Here is a 15461-nt window from a genome sequence, read left to right on the forward strand (position 1 = left end):
CTCCCACTGCCTCCCATGAGAATTGAGGGTGCTCAGCAGTTTACAGGAGTAGGCCCCATCTCGGTCTCATTAGCATGGATTTGTTCCCCAGACATATTTTTGGTATTTGAGAAGAATGGTATTCCTGTACAACATGTGTCACAATTTGTAATAATATCCTCCCTGCAGCTGGCTTAATTTTCCAAGTGTTTCTAAAATGTTACTGTCTTAAATTTGATCCAACCTACAATAACAAATTATCTAGACACAAAGTGGCTGAACTACATTTGTTGGAAAAACACCCGCCCCTCCTCTCCACTATGTTTCATCTTCCAATCCTTGTTTTGGCCATTCAAAATGTGTAATACAATCATCCTCTATGGAAGTACAATTTTTTTTTAAACTGTGGAGATTGGGTGGTGTAAAAGGAAACAACTGTCTAGTGCAGATTTCTTTGCAAAGTTCTGCAGCCTATCAACATCATATTGGTATTTGCAAATTGTTTACAGCAATTTTTAGCTATTTATTTGGAGCCCTTCTGGCTAAATGTAAATCTTTATATTATTATGATCTGTTGCATGCTCATCCCTGAAATATTTATAAGCTTTTATGATCCACTAGAGCTGCTTTTTTAAGTACTTTTTCAAAAAAAAAAATCCTGTCCCACAGGAATTCTGTAATCTAGTATTGTTCAAATAGTGATAAAGAAGAAGAGATACTATGATGAGGTTACTGCAGATTTGAATGCAGTCCACAACTTTCTGAGTTAAGATGCAGATTTTGCATTATATGGGGGTAGTTTCACAATTACTGTTGACCCAGTGGTAAAAATACTGTCTCTATATTTACAAAAAGTCTTAAACAGTGGCAAACTCTGGAGCAATTATTGCTAGTTTAAACTGTTACTGGTAGTCACAAGGGACACTCGAACACTACTCACTACACATATGAAAGGCTCCAGTTGCAAGTTATTTGCTCGTTATTTGCTCCATACATACTTGATTGTTGTCCTCTTGTCCAACATAATCTACCAGGCATTTTGGCCACTTGACACCCTGTCCTGTACCCATTAAACTTAATAAGTCTACTTGTGCTCTCAGGTTTTGATCCTGCATGATTGAACTGAATCAGAGGTTTACCAATATTGGCGGGAGATAAACTGGGCCGTTACATTAACGTAAATCAGGAACAACTCCACTACAGTCAGTGTAAAACCCTCAGAGAATTCAGAATCATGCCCCATGGTGGCAACCTGGGGGAGTGATCCTTACACAGATGGGAGGTCCCATTGGCTTCAGTGTGACAAGAGTATCAGGATGTAACAGTTTTTGTTGTAGCTGCTGTATTTTGATTTGTGTATTTAATATTAAGAAATCCAAAACATTAGTTTTTAAAATATCTGTTTTAATATAACTCCGGATCATGCAATTTGTGTAAATGGAGTCAGAATGCAGTAAACAAATCAATGCGTACAGAGCACTTCTGCAGGACTTTTCAAACATTAACTAAGGAAACCTCACAACAGTCCTGCAAGATGCCTCAGTTTGCTGCCCCCATTTTACAGACAGGGATTCTGAAGCAAAGGGGACCGGTTCTGATTTCATTTACACTTCTGTAACTTGGCTGACTTCACTCCCAGCTTCTGTGCCCCTCCATGTGTGATATTTTATGCCCAGGAAGTAGAGGCAGCTAACATATTTGCAAATAATTTACTTATGACCCTAAACTTCAGTTTACGGTCAACATACTGAGACCTGAGCACGAGGCAGGTCACTGCATGCATAAAGTGTAGCTAGTGTGGGTGTATAAGTGGGTGCTAGAGTAGGGGGGCAGCTGGGGCATGCTTTACCCTTCCCCTTCTGCCTACTGCTTCCTCTTATGGCTGCTGCCAGCTGCTTCCCTTTGCTCCTTTCCCACCTGTCTCCGGTGGAGAAAGCAGCCTGAAGGAAGGTGGAGAGTCAGTATGCTCAGCCTCTGGCACCATAGCAGCTCCTGGAGGCCCAAACTGGCAATAACAGGCCTGCTGAACTCAGAAGCTTGCAGCAGCACTGGGGGGGAATGGCCAACATGGCTGCCAAATGTGTCAGGGTTGGGGGAGCAGCGTGATACTTGGCAATCTCTCTTCAGAGCTTTGACATCATCAGTGCAAACGAGAACAGACTCTGGCCCACACAGGGTAGGTGTCTTCCTGTAGGCCCTAAAATGAGTCAGTCTCAGGAGAGAGAATAGAAGTGCAGAATTCCCCTATTCGTACCATGGCCCTGGTTTTGGTGTGCACTGGTTTGTGTGTCTCTAAATGTCCCCAGAGTATAAAACAATTTTCAGTGATATCAGTGGGAGATGGTGCCATGGGGGAATGGAGAGGCCACAAAGGCTGATTTTTAAAAAAAACTAAAACTGAAATTGTGGAGCTTTATTAATCTTTTGATCATTAACTGGAGAGGGTGAAAATCAGAAAAACTTTAAAGTGTGTGTGAAATTACACAAAAATTATATTAAATGCCAGTTGGTAAGAGGAAAGATTTTGCTTCTTTGTAGGAGACAGGATTATTAATGTGAGGGGGTGGGAATGCACAATTGTCCTGTGAGGTGTATTTGCCTCAGCACAAAGAACTTATGCAGGACTCTACACACTGTTAAATTCTGTTTTAAGGATTTAAGTGAGACACAGGAATGGGATAAATTTTACTCCAGCAGAGTACCAAGAAATGAATAACTGTAGCAAGGGGCTGGGAGTGGGGGGGAAGGACATCTGATATAAGCACCGATAATTTTTGAACTAGCGATAGTTCATCTGAATTGATAAAAGTAGATAGTAATGAATATAAATCAGAAGTTACGGACTGTAGAAAATTGAATAAGGGCAACAAAGGGGACATAAGGAAATCTATGACCAGGAAATTGAGGAGTTTTTAAAGAATATTAGGGAAATAATAGTCCTAATAATAGTATTGCTCCAGGGGGAAATGATAGGATTATTAATAATAATACAGAAAAGGCAGAAGTGTTCAATCAATATTTCAGTTCTGTAAAAGAAAAGCTAATAATTCATATCATATGGTAACACTTTCCATTCTGCTAGTATCTCAGAAGGATATTAAACAGAAACTACTAAAATTAGACATTTTAAAGTTTGCAGTTGAAGTTAACTTCCATCCAGAATTTGAAAAAAAAGCTGGCCGATGAGCTCACTGACCATTAATGTTGATTTTTAGTAAGTTTGGAGCACTGGGGAAGTTCCAGAAGACTGGAAGTTAATGTTGTGCCAATATTTAAAAAGGGTAAATGCATGATTTAGATAATTATAGGCCTGGGAGGCTGATGATCCCAGGAAACATAAAAGAGCAGCTGATATGGGACTTGATTCATAAAGAATTAAAGGAGGGTAATATAATTAATGCTGATCAGCAACTAACTTGATATCTTTTTTGATGAAATTAAAAGTTTGGTTGATAAAGGTAATAGAGTTGTATAATAGAGATCTTTAAGTCATTTAATTTGGTACTGTGTGCCATTTTGATTTTAAAAACTAGAAAGATATAGAACAAAGATGACATTAATTGGATTAATAGCTGGCTAAACAATAGGTCTCAACATATAATTGTAAGTCAGGAATCATCACTGAATTTGCATGTTTCTGGGGAGCCCGTGGGATCACTTCTTGGCCCTATGACATTTAACATTTATTAATGACCGAGAAGAAAAAAATAAAATAATCAGTAATCAAGTTTGCAGATGACACAAAAATTGGAGAAATGATAAATGATTTGGAGAGCAGGTCACTGGTACAGAGCAATCTGAATAATTTGGTAAGCTGTGAGCAAGCAAACAATATGCATTTTAACATGGCTAAATGTAAATGTATAAATCTAGCAACAAAGAACATAGGCCATACTCATACAGTGGGGGACTCCATCCTGGGAAACTGACTGTAAAAAAGATCTGGGGTTGTGGTGGATACTCCGCTGAAAATGAACTCCCAGTGTGATACTGTGGCCAACAGGGATAATGCAATCCTTGGATGCATAAACAGGGGAATCTTGAGTAGCAGTAAAGAAGCCATTCTAATCTCAGTATTTGGCACTGGTATTACTTCTACTGGAATACTGTTTCCAGTTCTGGTGACCAGAATTCAAGAAGGATGGTACTAAACTGGAAAGGGTTCAAAGAAGAGCCACAAGAATAATTAAAGCACTAAAAGCCTGACTTACACTGATAGACTCAAAGAACTTGATCTGATTAGCTGAACAAAGAGGGCTAAGAGGTAACTTAATTGCCATCTGGAAGCTGAAATCAGACAAAATCAGACCAAAAAAACCATAGTGTTTTTACCGGTGAGAGTAATGAACAATTGGAACAATTTACCAAGTGTCACGGTACATTTTTAAATCAGGATTGGGTGTTTTTCTGAAAAATCTGGTTTAGGAGTTTTTTGGGGGGAAGTTCTATGACGTGCGTTATAGAAAAGTTCAGACTACTTGATCATAATAATCACATATGTCCTTAGAATCTATGAATATTGACTGACATCTGTGTGTCTGCCCTCCTGATCTTAGCAACACAAAACACGAGGGAGCACAGCAGTGAAAAAAATGCACTTCAGCAATAACAGGCAAGAAGCTGATCCCTGTTGTTAAAAATGTTAAAATTTAAAAAATAATTGCTCTTGCCAGCAGTTCTTCCCTCTAACTTTTTCCATCCATGAGCGGAATACATTTTGTTATGCACTCCAAGGCATGTGCAGATGTGCACCACCATTAGAAACACATGCTACCAGCTGTGGGTGCTCTGCTAATCAGCTGGACAGCACCTGAATCTCTCTGGGTGGCTGCCAAAGTGCTTAGCTTACAGGGAGCTCTGTTGCCCAATGGACCCAATGGACCCAATCTCAGTAGTTTTAGGAAACAAAATGCAGCCCCAATTAGGGAACAGAAATGCCCTGCCCTAGGGATGTGGAACAAATGAAAAAAAAACCCACTTAACGCTGACCCTTTGCATGTTATATAGCGTGACAGTCACACCGTTCCCAATCCCCACTCCATGGAACTAAAACCAGGCCAATTTTGGCTCTCTGATGCACAGACATGAATCCATTCTCATTGGCTTTAAGGGAGAGGTGCATATGCATTCAGGGTGGAATATTGATGAAGATCCTATTGTACTTGGGGCTGTGTGTGTGTGTGTGGAATAGAAGAGGAGAAGAGAGCCCATTTATCCTTTCCTTATGTTCCCTTACTTCACCTGGAGCTGGGAGCCATGTATATAATATGCATACAGTGTGGTCCTGTCTGTCTTTGTGCTGCAGTGGTCACAGCTGCTCATTAGAACGTGATCAGAAAGGATCAGAACAAACACCAAAGCAATAAAATGGATAGCAAGGGTTATTGCTAGGTTGGCAAATTTTCAAAAGTTGCCACAGATTTTGCGTGCCTCCATTTTTGTAGCTTGCTTTTCAATTCTGTCTTTGGGTGGAGTGAGGGGCTCAGAGCAAGATGCTGTTTTTCATCCTGCACCTGCTTTCCAGACTTTTTTCTTTTCACAGAACAACATGTGTGCCTTTTTTTGGCAGAAGATTCTTTTATTTCTTCCCACTCCCTTACCTGTTGTGTTTCAGATTTTATCTGCTCTCTCTTTCCCCCTTTTGTTTGGTAGGAATGTCTCCTCCTTACACTTGGACTGTAGTACCTATATGAAAGGTGTGAAGCCCAGGAATGGTCTTAAGAGTGACCAATGCTCTCCCTTAGTGGTTTGGCTAAGTGGGTTCAGCAGGTGGGATTTCTCTCCATTGCTCTTCCATAGGACTTGCTTCTGGTAAATCTGGAAGCACTGCAAGCACCACCTCCTGTTAATTCCCAAGTTCCTGTGTAGACTGAGGGACTTGGTAGTTTACATTTTCTCTATTTTTGCCAGTGATTTAGTTGACCTGTGATGTAGGGGAATGCTAGTAATAAAAGTCTCTGTTGTATTTGCTGGCTCTAATCACTAGTCAAGGGTCAGGCTAATAGCCTTGTCAGATGGCAGCAGTCAGTTCCCTTAGCTAATTTCATAGCACAGCCTAGTCTAAATGGATAGACTAAATTAGGTTAGAGAAGAGGGTCCAGATTTGGACATAGTTTAACCTGTTGCAATTTCACTGAAGCCTTTTCTAGGACAGGTGAAGAATTTACGCAGAGAAGCAGTAGTTAGTGGTTGGCATCCTTTGTCCTATTCTTTTCTAGTTTTTTCCAGAAAGCCCTTGGCTAAATATAAAGTGGACAGAAACTATTGCATTATCCACACAAACTCCAATGTGTTTTTATGACAACTCAATAACACAGTCACCTTAGGACAATATTATCTCTAGCCCTTATTAGGCTACACAGAGTTATAAAGTGGAGGATGTCCCAAGCAACCCTGCTTGGATTTTTAAAGTCTATACAGGTTTCAGCTGCAAGGGGCTGCATATCTGACCATTGTTAACAAAAGACCCAGAACTTGCAAGATGCAAATAAGAAAAAAATCCCTTTGAAGTTCATGAGAGTTTGTTGTGGTAAGGACTGGGTAAGGAACTTTGAATTTGAGCCCAGTTGACTTTCTTCCCAAATTTAGGTCCCCTCTGAAATAAAATGCCATAGCTGTCTGCAGAAATTGCTTCCCCCAGTTGTAGTGATGTGGTGTCTTTTCTGTAATTTCATGGAGAGGAAAGATAAATCACTAACCATCCAAAGTGGCAGGTTTTAATGGTAAAGCTTGAACTACTTTAAGAGTTGCTAAAAAGCACAGAACTATTACCAATAACAGATGACCCTAGAGTGTTTACAGGGCTGAACATGCTCCTATGCCTGCTTCAGCTGCACTCTTGTGGTTTATGACCTCAGCAGAGCCTCCCTGAGAAAATTATGGGCTTGCCTTCGCTCTAGGGCCATTTATGAACCAGGCATCTTCTGGCGCATCAACAGCTTTCATGTTCATTGCCTGGTGGAATTAAGTACTGTGTTAAAAATGGAAAGCTCTGCCAGCCCACATCAATGAGCATCTGAAACTAAACCTAATGCTCAGTCGCCATGTTTTTTCTGAACAATTTGATGCTGTGGTTGGAGTTGGAGACTGAAAAGAGTAAGAATGGCAAAATTGTTTTCCTTTAGTGTGTTTACACATTCTCTCATATCTATATTTTAAACATTTGAGCTGCAAATTCTGTGTATAAAACACACACACACACGAAGATATGGAAAGATACATACATTTGGCATGACCTGTGACTTTAATATGCTGAAGCTCAACATTGTGGTCAGCCAAATTATTTTTTTTTAAATTGTGATAGCATAAAACAGTGGAGGAGAGCTAATACTGAGAGGTATTTATATATATATATATATATATATAGAGAGAGAGAGAGAGAGAGAGAGAGGGGAGGGGGTGTAGTTTTTTATACACAGAGCTCGCAGCTCTAGTGTCTAAGATAATCACAAACACTGTTGTAACTGACCTTTCTGCTCAAAGCATGAGCCTTTACTGCTTGAGGTAAAAGGCTATACAGCTTCATTACTTAGAGGCAGTAGATGATCCATTCATCTCTTATGTGGATTGGCCACTGTAAGGGACAAATGCCTCTCTCTGCTAGCGTGGATCACAGTATTATGTAAGAAGCTGTATTTTCTACCTTTCCTGTTCTCTACCTGTAACTTCATCTCAAAGACTATAATGGTGAATAAGCTAATGTGTATTTTCTTAATTTTGTAACTCAGTCCCTGTGCTTTGGGTGCACATTTCTTAAGGCTTGGACTCCACTATTCTCTAAAACCTTAGAGGGAAATCCTGAAGCATACTGTCAGTCTCAGTTTGTGCACTGGCAATATTTCCCCCCTCAGCCTGCAATGTTGTTCTCTTACCTGCAATGTGAATTTCTCTGATACCCGGTGTCTCTGCACTCATGTGCCATGCAGAGCTTTCTGTTGTCCTCATGGCAAAGAATGGAAGAACTGTAAAATATGCTCAGGGCTGGCTCAAAGAATGATGCCAACGGAGCTGCCCAGGTCATGGGGACACTACAGCTAGGGTGAGGTTTAATACGTTTAATGCATATTACATTGCCGGGAGAATGAGCAGCAGCTAGCAATCTTTGTGATGGTAACTGAAGCCCCTTGGGAAATAAGAGGTATCGCCCTGTTTGATGCACCCATGAGGTACATAACTGCTCCCTGCCCTTCTGTTTAATAGGTAATCTTGACCCATTCGTCTCCTAATTTGTGGGGGGAGAGCTCTCCAAGAATTTGAAAAGTGGTTAAGGGCTGCACTCTTCCATTATATTAATGGAGGTGTGGGGTCTGGGATTGAAGCTGGCTACAGAAGGGAGCTTGGAGTAAGGTATTGGGATGCAGAAGAGGATGTGGGGTCTGGGAGAAAGTTTGGGCAAAGGAGGTGATTGTGACCTGGGGCAGGGGACTGGGGTGCAGGGGTTTTGGTTGTGGCCTAAGACAGGAGGGGGTTGTGACTTGGTGCATGGGACTGTGGTGCGGGGTCTTGGAGGGGATGCCAGGGTTTGGGTTGTGACCTAGGGCAGGGATTCGAGTGCACGATTTGGGAGTGTGCATGGGTGTAGAAGGTGGGGCAGAAGATTTGGGTTATGTGTGGTAGGGATGCAGAGGGATGGGGGAAAGAACAGACTGGGATGCCAGAGGTAGGCTCTGGATGGGAGACTTGCCTGGGAAGCTCCCAGCCATCAGGTTTCTCAGGCAGGCTTCCTGCCTTCCATGTCCCTACACAGGCTACATGAGCCACATGCATCTGTGAACAGCTACAAACATGAGGGGAGAGAGGAGAAGTACTTTGTGTGCTGCTTGTTCTTCACACAGGTAGTTCCCATTGGCCGGAACCTGGCCAATAGAATCATAGAATAATAGGACTGGAAGGGACCTCGAGAGGTCATCGAGTCCAGCCCCCCGCCCTCAAGGCAGGATCAAGCTCCGTCTACACCATCCCTGACAGATGTCTATCCAACCTGTTCTTAAATATCTCCAGAGAGGGAGATTCCACCACCTCCCTTGGCAATTTATTCCAATATTTGACCACCCTGACAGTTAGGAATGTTTTCCTAATGTCCAATCTAAACCTCCCCTGCTGCACTTTAAATAGAATAGTGCTGGGGCCAGGTGCAGTGCATGAAATCTCTCCCACAGGTTTGCTGCTGTTCAAAGACAAACAGGGCCCAAAAGCTGGTTTTCTGAACGGGGGTGGGGCAGACAAGGAGCCTGCCTTTGGCTCCCTGCTGGCCTGCAGTCTGGATCTGGTGGCTTGGCAGGTTGGATCTGATCCACAGGGCATATTTTGTCCAGCCCTGCCCTAATTCCTTCCATAAATGTAGTTCTGAACTTCTGAATATACAGGTTGCTCCCCTATTCCATGCCTCCATCCTTCTCTCATGGAAATTAATCCACTTCATCCTCAGTTGGCATAGTATTTGCATGGGATGGGGTTAGGCCCAGGAGAGAAAGTTGCACACTGCATTGTGGGGCTTTCCGCTGTGAGCAATCACATGGCTTTACAAGGGACCCTGCATTTGCTAAGCTAGCCCTGTTTATATAATAGTATAACTACTGGTTAGTAGAAGAGCATTCTTGGTGAAGGGCCTGGGCTCGGGCCCTCTCTTCTGCCTGTTCATCAGAGCCTAGAGTTGCTGACCTTTAGAACACACAGTCAGGCACTCTTCTGGGAAGACTGAGATAGGAACTGGAGTGAGGGGTCATCAAGAAGTCTGCCCCACAGGGTATGATGGAAGCAGGGCTGGGGATGGTGCAGATTTGTTAAATTTCCTCTAATATTCCTTATTAAGGTGTGGGTTTTAAAAATCCCTAATGTGCTTAGAGTACAAGTGCCCAGTAAGCCTAATTACATGAATAAACAACCAAACTCTAATACTGGTATCCAAGGCGAGTTGTTCAGATATCACTGCTGGGCCTAGTTCTCCACAGTAAGCACAATATTTCACTCTGGAGAAAAAAAAAAAGGTTTAAGAGAAAGCCCCATTTCTTAGTTAGGAATCTAAATGAAGGTTTGGCAATTTAACACTCTTTCTCTTAGGCTGCAGAATACACCCAAACCCTCTGTCTCTCAGAGGGAGGATAATATGACCTGTGATTTTAATATGCTGTAGCTCAGGAGTGGCCAACCCATTACAGATGAAGAACCAAAATAGTGGTGGATACAGTGCAAAGAGCAGAGGGAAAAAAGTTGTTGAGACCAAAAACCAAAAGCCCCGGCCCCTGTGTTTGTTCAAGAAAAAGAAAAAAAGAACAGCTTGCCCTTTTAAGGAGGCCATTTTGAAGTCTGCATGGGATGCTGCGACTCCACCTCTGTCTCTTTCAGAAGGGGTGGGGAAGGGTCAACTCTTTGCAGAACCCTTGCTTTCACTCACCACGCTGCTCCTTCAAGAGTCACGAGCTGTGGGCGCGGGTAGGAGAGCTACAATTTTTTGTTTTGAAGAGCCGCATGCGGCTTGCGAGCCGTGGGTTGGCCACCTCTGCTGTAGCTAAGCATTGTGTTCAACCAAATTGTTTTTTTCTTTTAATTATGATAGCTTAAAAAAGGGGAAGAGGGATAATACTTAGAGGTAACTAGTTGTACAGTTAAATTTCACCATTACAGGAATGAAGGTTGTTCATAATTCTGTAATGTTTGTTACCGAACAGACCACTATGGTTGTTCTTTCAAAAGTTTACAACTGACTAGTGAGTTAATACAGCTTTGAAATTTTACTAGGCAGAAAAACAATGCTGTTTTTGACCATCTTAATTTAAAAGAAACAGACATAGAGACAGGTTACTTAGCTTGTCAAATCTCCCCCCCCCCTTTATTTTCTTGGCTTACTTACTATAGTGTATTTGTGTGTACCTCAGGTTCCAAATGAGAAGTGTGGTTGACCAGTCAGTTTGTAACACTGGTGTTCATAACTGTGAGGTTTTGCTGAAGTTAAAACAAGCAGATATATGTGCTTTATTCCCAATGCTACCATTATTCCTAGCACTGTGGGAACCTGGGCAAATCAAATATCCTCTGTTCCTCAGTCCTTCTGTCTGTTCAATGGAGATAAAGTTACATTCATCTTTGTAAAGTACTTTGAGATCCATGAGTGAAGAGCACTGGGCAACTGCAAGAGATTATTACTCACCTTTGATCTGCTAGGCTAAAAAGAAGAGGGCAAACATTATTAATTATGATGCAGTTTGGACCTCCCTTGTCCAGCACCCTCATGACCTGACTGATCCCAAACGAGGGAATTTGCCGTACCAGGGGAGGTCTCTCTCCTTGTTGCCCATGCTGCCATGGGACATGGGCTCCAGCCCATCCCCGCTGCTGCCCCAGCTCCCTGGGGGTTTCTAGCTGCCGCTGGCTCCTTTGCTGCTGGGGCCAGAGCAGCATGGCCAGAGCTCCGCAGCCAGGGCTGGAGCTCTGCAGCTGCTTGGCTTTGCAACTGGGACTCCACAGGCCCCATCTGACACTGGGGCCAGAGCTTCATGGCCACTCCTGGTGTCACAGCTCCCTGACTGCAGCCAGAGCTCCCCAACCGCTGGGGCTATAATTCCCCGCCATGCCACCGCTCCTCCTCCCCGACACTGGGCTTCCAGCTGAGTCTCTGGTTCCCCCCTATCGTGCTCCTGCCCTGACTCCAGACCTCCCTATTCCTGGGCTCTGTGATCCAGGAATATCCATGGTCGTGCCAAACCATGGAGGTTGCCGGACTAGAGAGTCCCAGTTAAGGGAGGTACAACCTGTAGTATCTCTCTCCATCTTGTTCTAAGCAAATTTCCTCCCTGTTCTAATATGCTTCCACCAATTTTTCTGCAAAGGAAGTTTCATTGACTTCACCATATGCTCATAGCCCTGGTAGTATCAGGCAGACATACCTGAGGAGGAAGCAGTGAAAGCGGTGTCCTTACATAAGCTGTCCTTGTATTCCCAAGCCCATGCTTGTGTGCACATTACCTACAACGAACCGTCCCCAACACTTTCTGACCAGCTCCTCTTGTCTATTTTACAGGATTGCTCACTGACAGGGTACCTTGCATGGAGAAAGGGAGCAGAGCAAACCATGTTATTTTACTGAATGACGCCAGCTGGGCCGTTCACCACCCCTTGTGGCTAAAAGTCAAGCAACTAAAGCAGCTTCCTGTCATTTCATCTCGGAGAAAGCCTCAGTCCCATGGGTGCCTTTGGCTCAGAAGACAGCCTATGATGGACCTACGCAGTGTGCTCCTCATTCCCACTGCCACCTCCTCTTCTCCTTGGAGGAACATGTTTTCCTCTTGGTTTCTTGCTGGGGGATTTTTCCCTCTGGTTTCAAAAACCATCCGGACCAATGTAGGTACTTTTCCCTCTCTGACTTCCAGGTTCAGATATTTGAGACTGGACAATGATATGGAGCTTTTGTTTGTTTGTTTGTTTTTCCAAAAACTGCTGTGGTTTTGCTGCTACACTAAGAATCGTGATTTGCATTGTATGGTTTTGGACCTATTCACATTTTGATGGGGGAAAGGGGTTATACTGGAGTAGAAACACTTCAGAGTCATCTCCGTCCGACCCATGATGCACTTTTAAAGGAAGAGTTAGAATATTTTATTGGCTAATATACTTTCCTTGTTATTTTTACAAAGGCCACCTTTATCCTTTTTAATGCCATATTTTCAGTGTTACACTTATGGCTTTTAATTTTTGATTTGACAGATGTAAGAAGCAGCATGAATAGTTTATACTGTGGGCTTTTCAGAGCCTGAATGCCAAGAGAACTCAGTAAATGTTTATTCTTCTCAGCTTTCTCTTTAAATTCCCCTAAATAGCGCCCCATTTGGGAACAGAGCAAGAGTGTTGAACTAAAGACCAAAATTCCCTCAAGGTGTAAAAGAATCTGAGGGGAATATTTGCTGGGCGTCACGAAAGACTTGGATGAAATTTCAACCCTGATGGTTTTCAGTGCTCCAGGAAGCCAGTGTGACAATCTCTCCATATGCATAGCCCTTTCCTGATAATTAGAATGGTATGGACAAACCAAGGAAAACAAGGGGTAAAATGAGAAAGATCCCCCATGATTCTGTTTCACTGTTTGCTTTCTCCTGTCATGGTTAAGAGAAATGTGCAATTTGATCCTCAATCAGTGGGTGGAGGATAACAGGGTAGAATTTAACTTGTGTGCACTTGTACAGTTGTAGCCAAGAGTCCAAAAGTACACTAGAGCATGTATACTGGCACTGAATTGGTAAGACAGTTGTGGAGTATCCCATTCTGACAAATACAAAAAGAAAAAAAAATAAAATCACCTTGTGATTCAGTGTAACTGTTTACTAACTTGAATAAAGCAATTGTTCACTCTCAAGTGTTCAGAGTACACCTCTTCTATAAGGCTGCTATTAGGAACCAAGAAGCAGTTTGCAAAAACACTGTCCCTTTTTAGTCTCAATGGAGTTGGGAGCAGGATATCATAGCCAATCATGCCAGAGCCTTGTAGTGATGGTGCACTATGAACATTATGTATATACTGTATTTCTATTTTTTCCTTTGTACAAAGTCACTTAACAGCTCAAGCTACTGTTTTACAGGTGCTCCTTATTTATTAGAGCTGTGAAAAAGCTTGGAAAACACACCAGGCGAGCAAGCTCGCTTTAAAAAAAATTATTTTTTTTTTAAAATCTCCTGAGCCTAGGAGCAGTTACTGCCAGAGAAACATCTCCAAGAAAACAAGAACATGAAGCACTTTCAGTGTGCTCACTTTCTTTCTAGGCTCACAGCACTTGTCTCTCTCCCTGACTGGTGTCAGATTTATTAAAAGAAAATAAATCACCCAAAAAATGCACTTAAATGTGCTGTTGTTTTATTATTTTTTCCTATGCACACATAGTTGTTCTTTTTTCCCTGACTGATCACAAATCAAACAAAATTCAATCTGAAATCTAAAAACCAAAAACACCCTGACAAGTGTTATTTTTATTATTAGTTGTAATACGGTAACTGCCTGGGAGCCCCAGTCACAAACAGTAACCAGCCAGGCACTGTACAAATACAAAACTAAAAGTCAATCCCCAGCCCAAAAGCTTGTAATTTAGATATAAACTAAGGGTACGTCTAGACTACATGCCTCTGTCACCAGAGGCATGTAGATTAGGCTACCAGACATAGGAAAATGAAGCGGCGATTTAAATAATTGCCGCTTCATTTAAATTTACATGGCTGCAGCGCTGAGCTGACAAACAGCTGATCAGCTGTTTGTCGGCTCAGCGCGATAGTCTGGACGCGCGGGTGGCGACATCAAAGGTATTTGTCGACCACCCAGGTATGCCTGGAATGAGGCATACCTGGGTGGTCGACAAATACCTTTGATGTCACCACCCGCGCGTCCAGACTATCGCACTGAGCCGACAAACAGCTGATTAACTGTTTGTCGGCTCAGCGCTACAGCCATGTAAATTTAAATGAAGCGGCGATTATTTAAATCGCCGCTTCATTTTACTATGTCTGGTAGCCTAATCTACATGCCTCTGGCGACAGAGGCATGTAGTCTAGACGTACCCTAAGAAACAGCCATTGGAGACAGACAGAAATCTATGTTCATTCTATTTCCTCTCTGATGATTTCTCAGTTTCCATAGTGATCATAGAGGGGTGGGGTGTAGAGCTGGGAAGCACTTCAAAATGTTGATTTAGGTCCTGATTTTACAAAGAGCACCATATGGGTGGGCCATTTCACTGGGCAGAGCCTCACTGCCTGAAATCAGTGATACTCAGACTTCAGTGGTTCAAGAGCCAAATTACTGATCGACATTACCCAAAAGAACCACCATAGTTTAAATTCATTTACTGTTCAACAGCTCTTTGTGAGCAAGGTAACACAACTGTAGTAAAAACCTCTGGAATGGCTAGTGAAAATTAGTAAGTGGTCAGTAATATAGTAAAAACATGCAAATTGGTTAATAATTAAATTACAGTGTTTTAATAGCATGTGCTGTAAAGAGCCTCAGGAGACACATTAAAGAGCCACTTGTGGTTCACAAGCCTCAGTCTGAGTATCACTGACTTAGATGGAGCTTTGTGCAAGTCTGACTATACTGAGTTCACTGCAGGATTGAGACCTCAGCTCATTTCTTCCATTTTCTGTAAGGACACGGGTCTAAGGTCTTCCAGACTGAATTCTCATCTAAGGCTATGTCTAGATTACGCTGAAGTTTCAAAAGAGGATATGCAAATTCCCTGGGAATTTGCATATCTTTTTCCGATCTCTCTTTCTAAAGTGGAGCTTTCAAAAGTGAAAGTAGTCTGGACACGTTTTTTGGCAACCCCCCCCTTTTCAAAAAGCTGCTCTTCCTCAAAAAATGAGGTTTACGCTGCTTTTCAAAAAGGGGTGGTTGCCGAAAAAACCACGTCCAGACTACTTTCACTTTTGAAAGCTCTGCGTAGCCTCTTTCAAAACTTCAGCGTAGTCTAGATGAGCCCTAAGTCTCTATAATATATACAAACATT

The 15461-nt window shown here is 42.5% G+C and overlaps 1 protein-coding gene across 4 annotated transcripts in view; it reads left to right on the forward strand.

Annotated features, from left to right (window-relative positions):
• The window catches only part of SOBP (sine oculis binding protein homolog), a 145028-nt gene extending 131227 nt beyond the window's left edge, over positions 1-13801 (forward strand). For all 4 annotated transcript variants that reach the window (XR_012902619.1, XM_006123170.2, XM_006123169.2 and 1 more), the window contains one exon: positions 11996-13801. The gene's annotated coding sequence lies outside the window, so the exon portion shown is untranslated. The remainder of the gene's footprint in view (positions 1-11995) is intronic.
• Positions 13802-15461: the final 1660 nt, after the last annotated feature.

Source organism: Pelodiscus sinensis, chromosome 3 (assembly GCF_049634645.1).
Source record: "Pelodiscus sinensis isolate JC-2024 chromosome 3, ASM4963464v1, whole genome shotgun sequence".
Classification (NCBI taxonomy): domain Eukaryota; kingdom Metazoa; phylum Chordata; order Testudines; family Trionychidae; genus Pelodiscus; species Pelodiscus sinensis.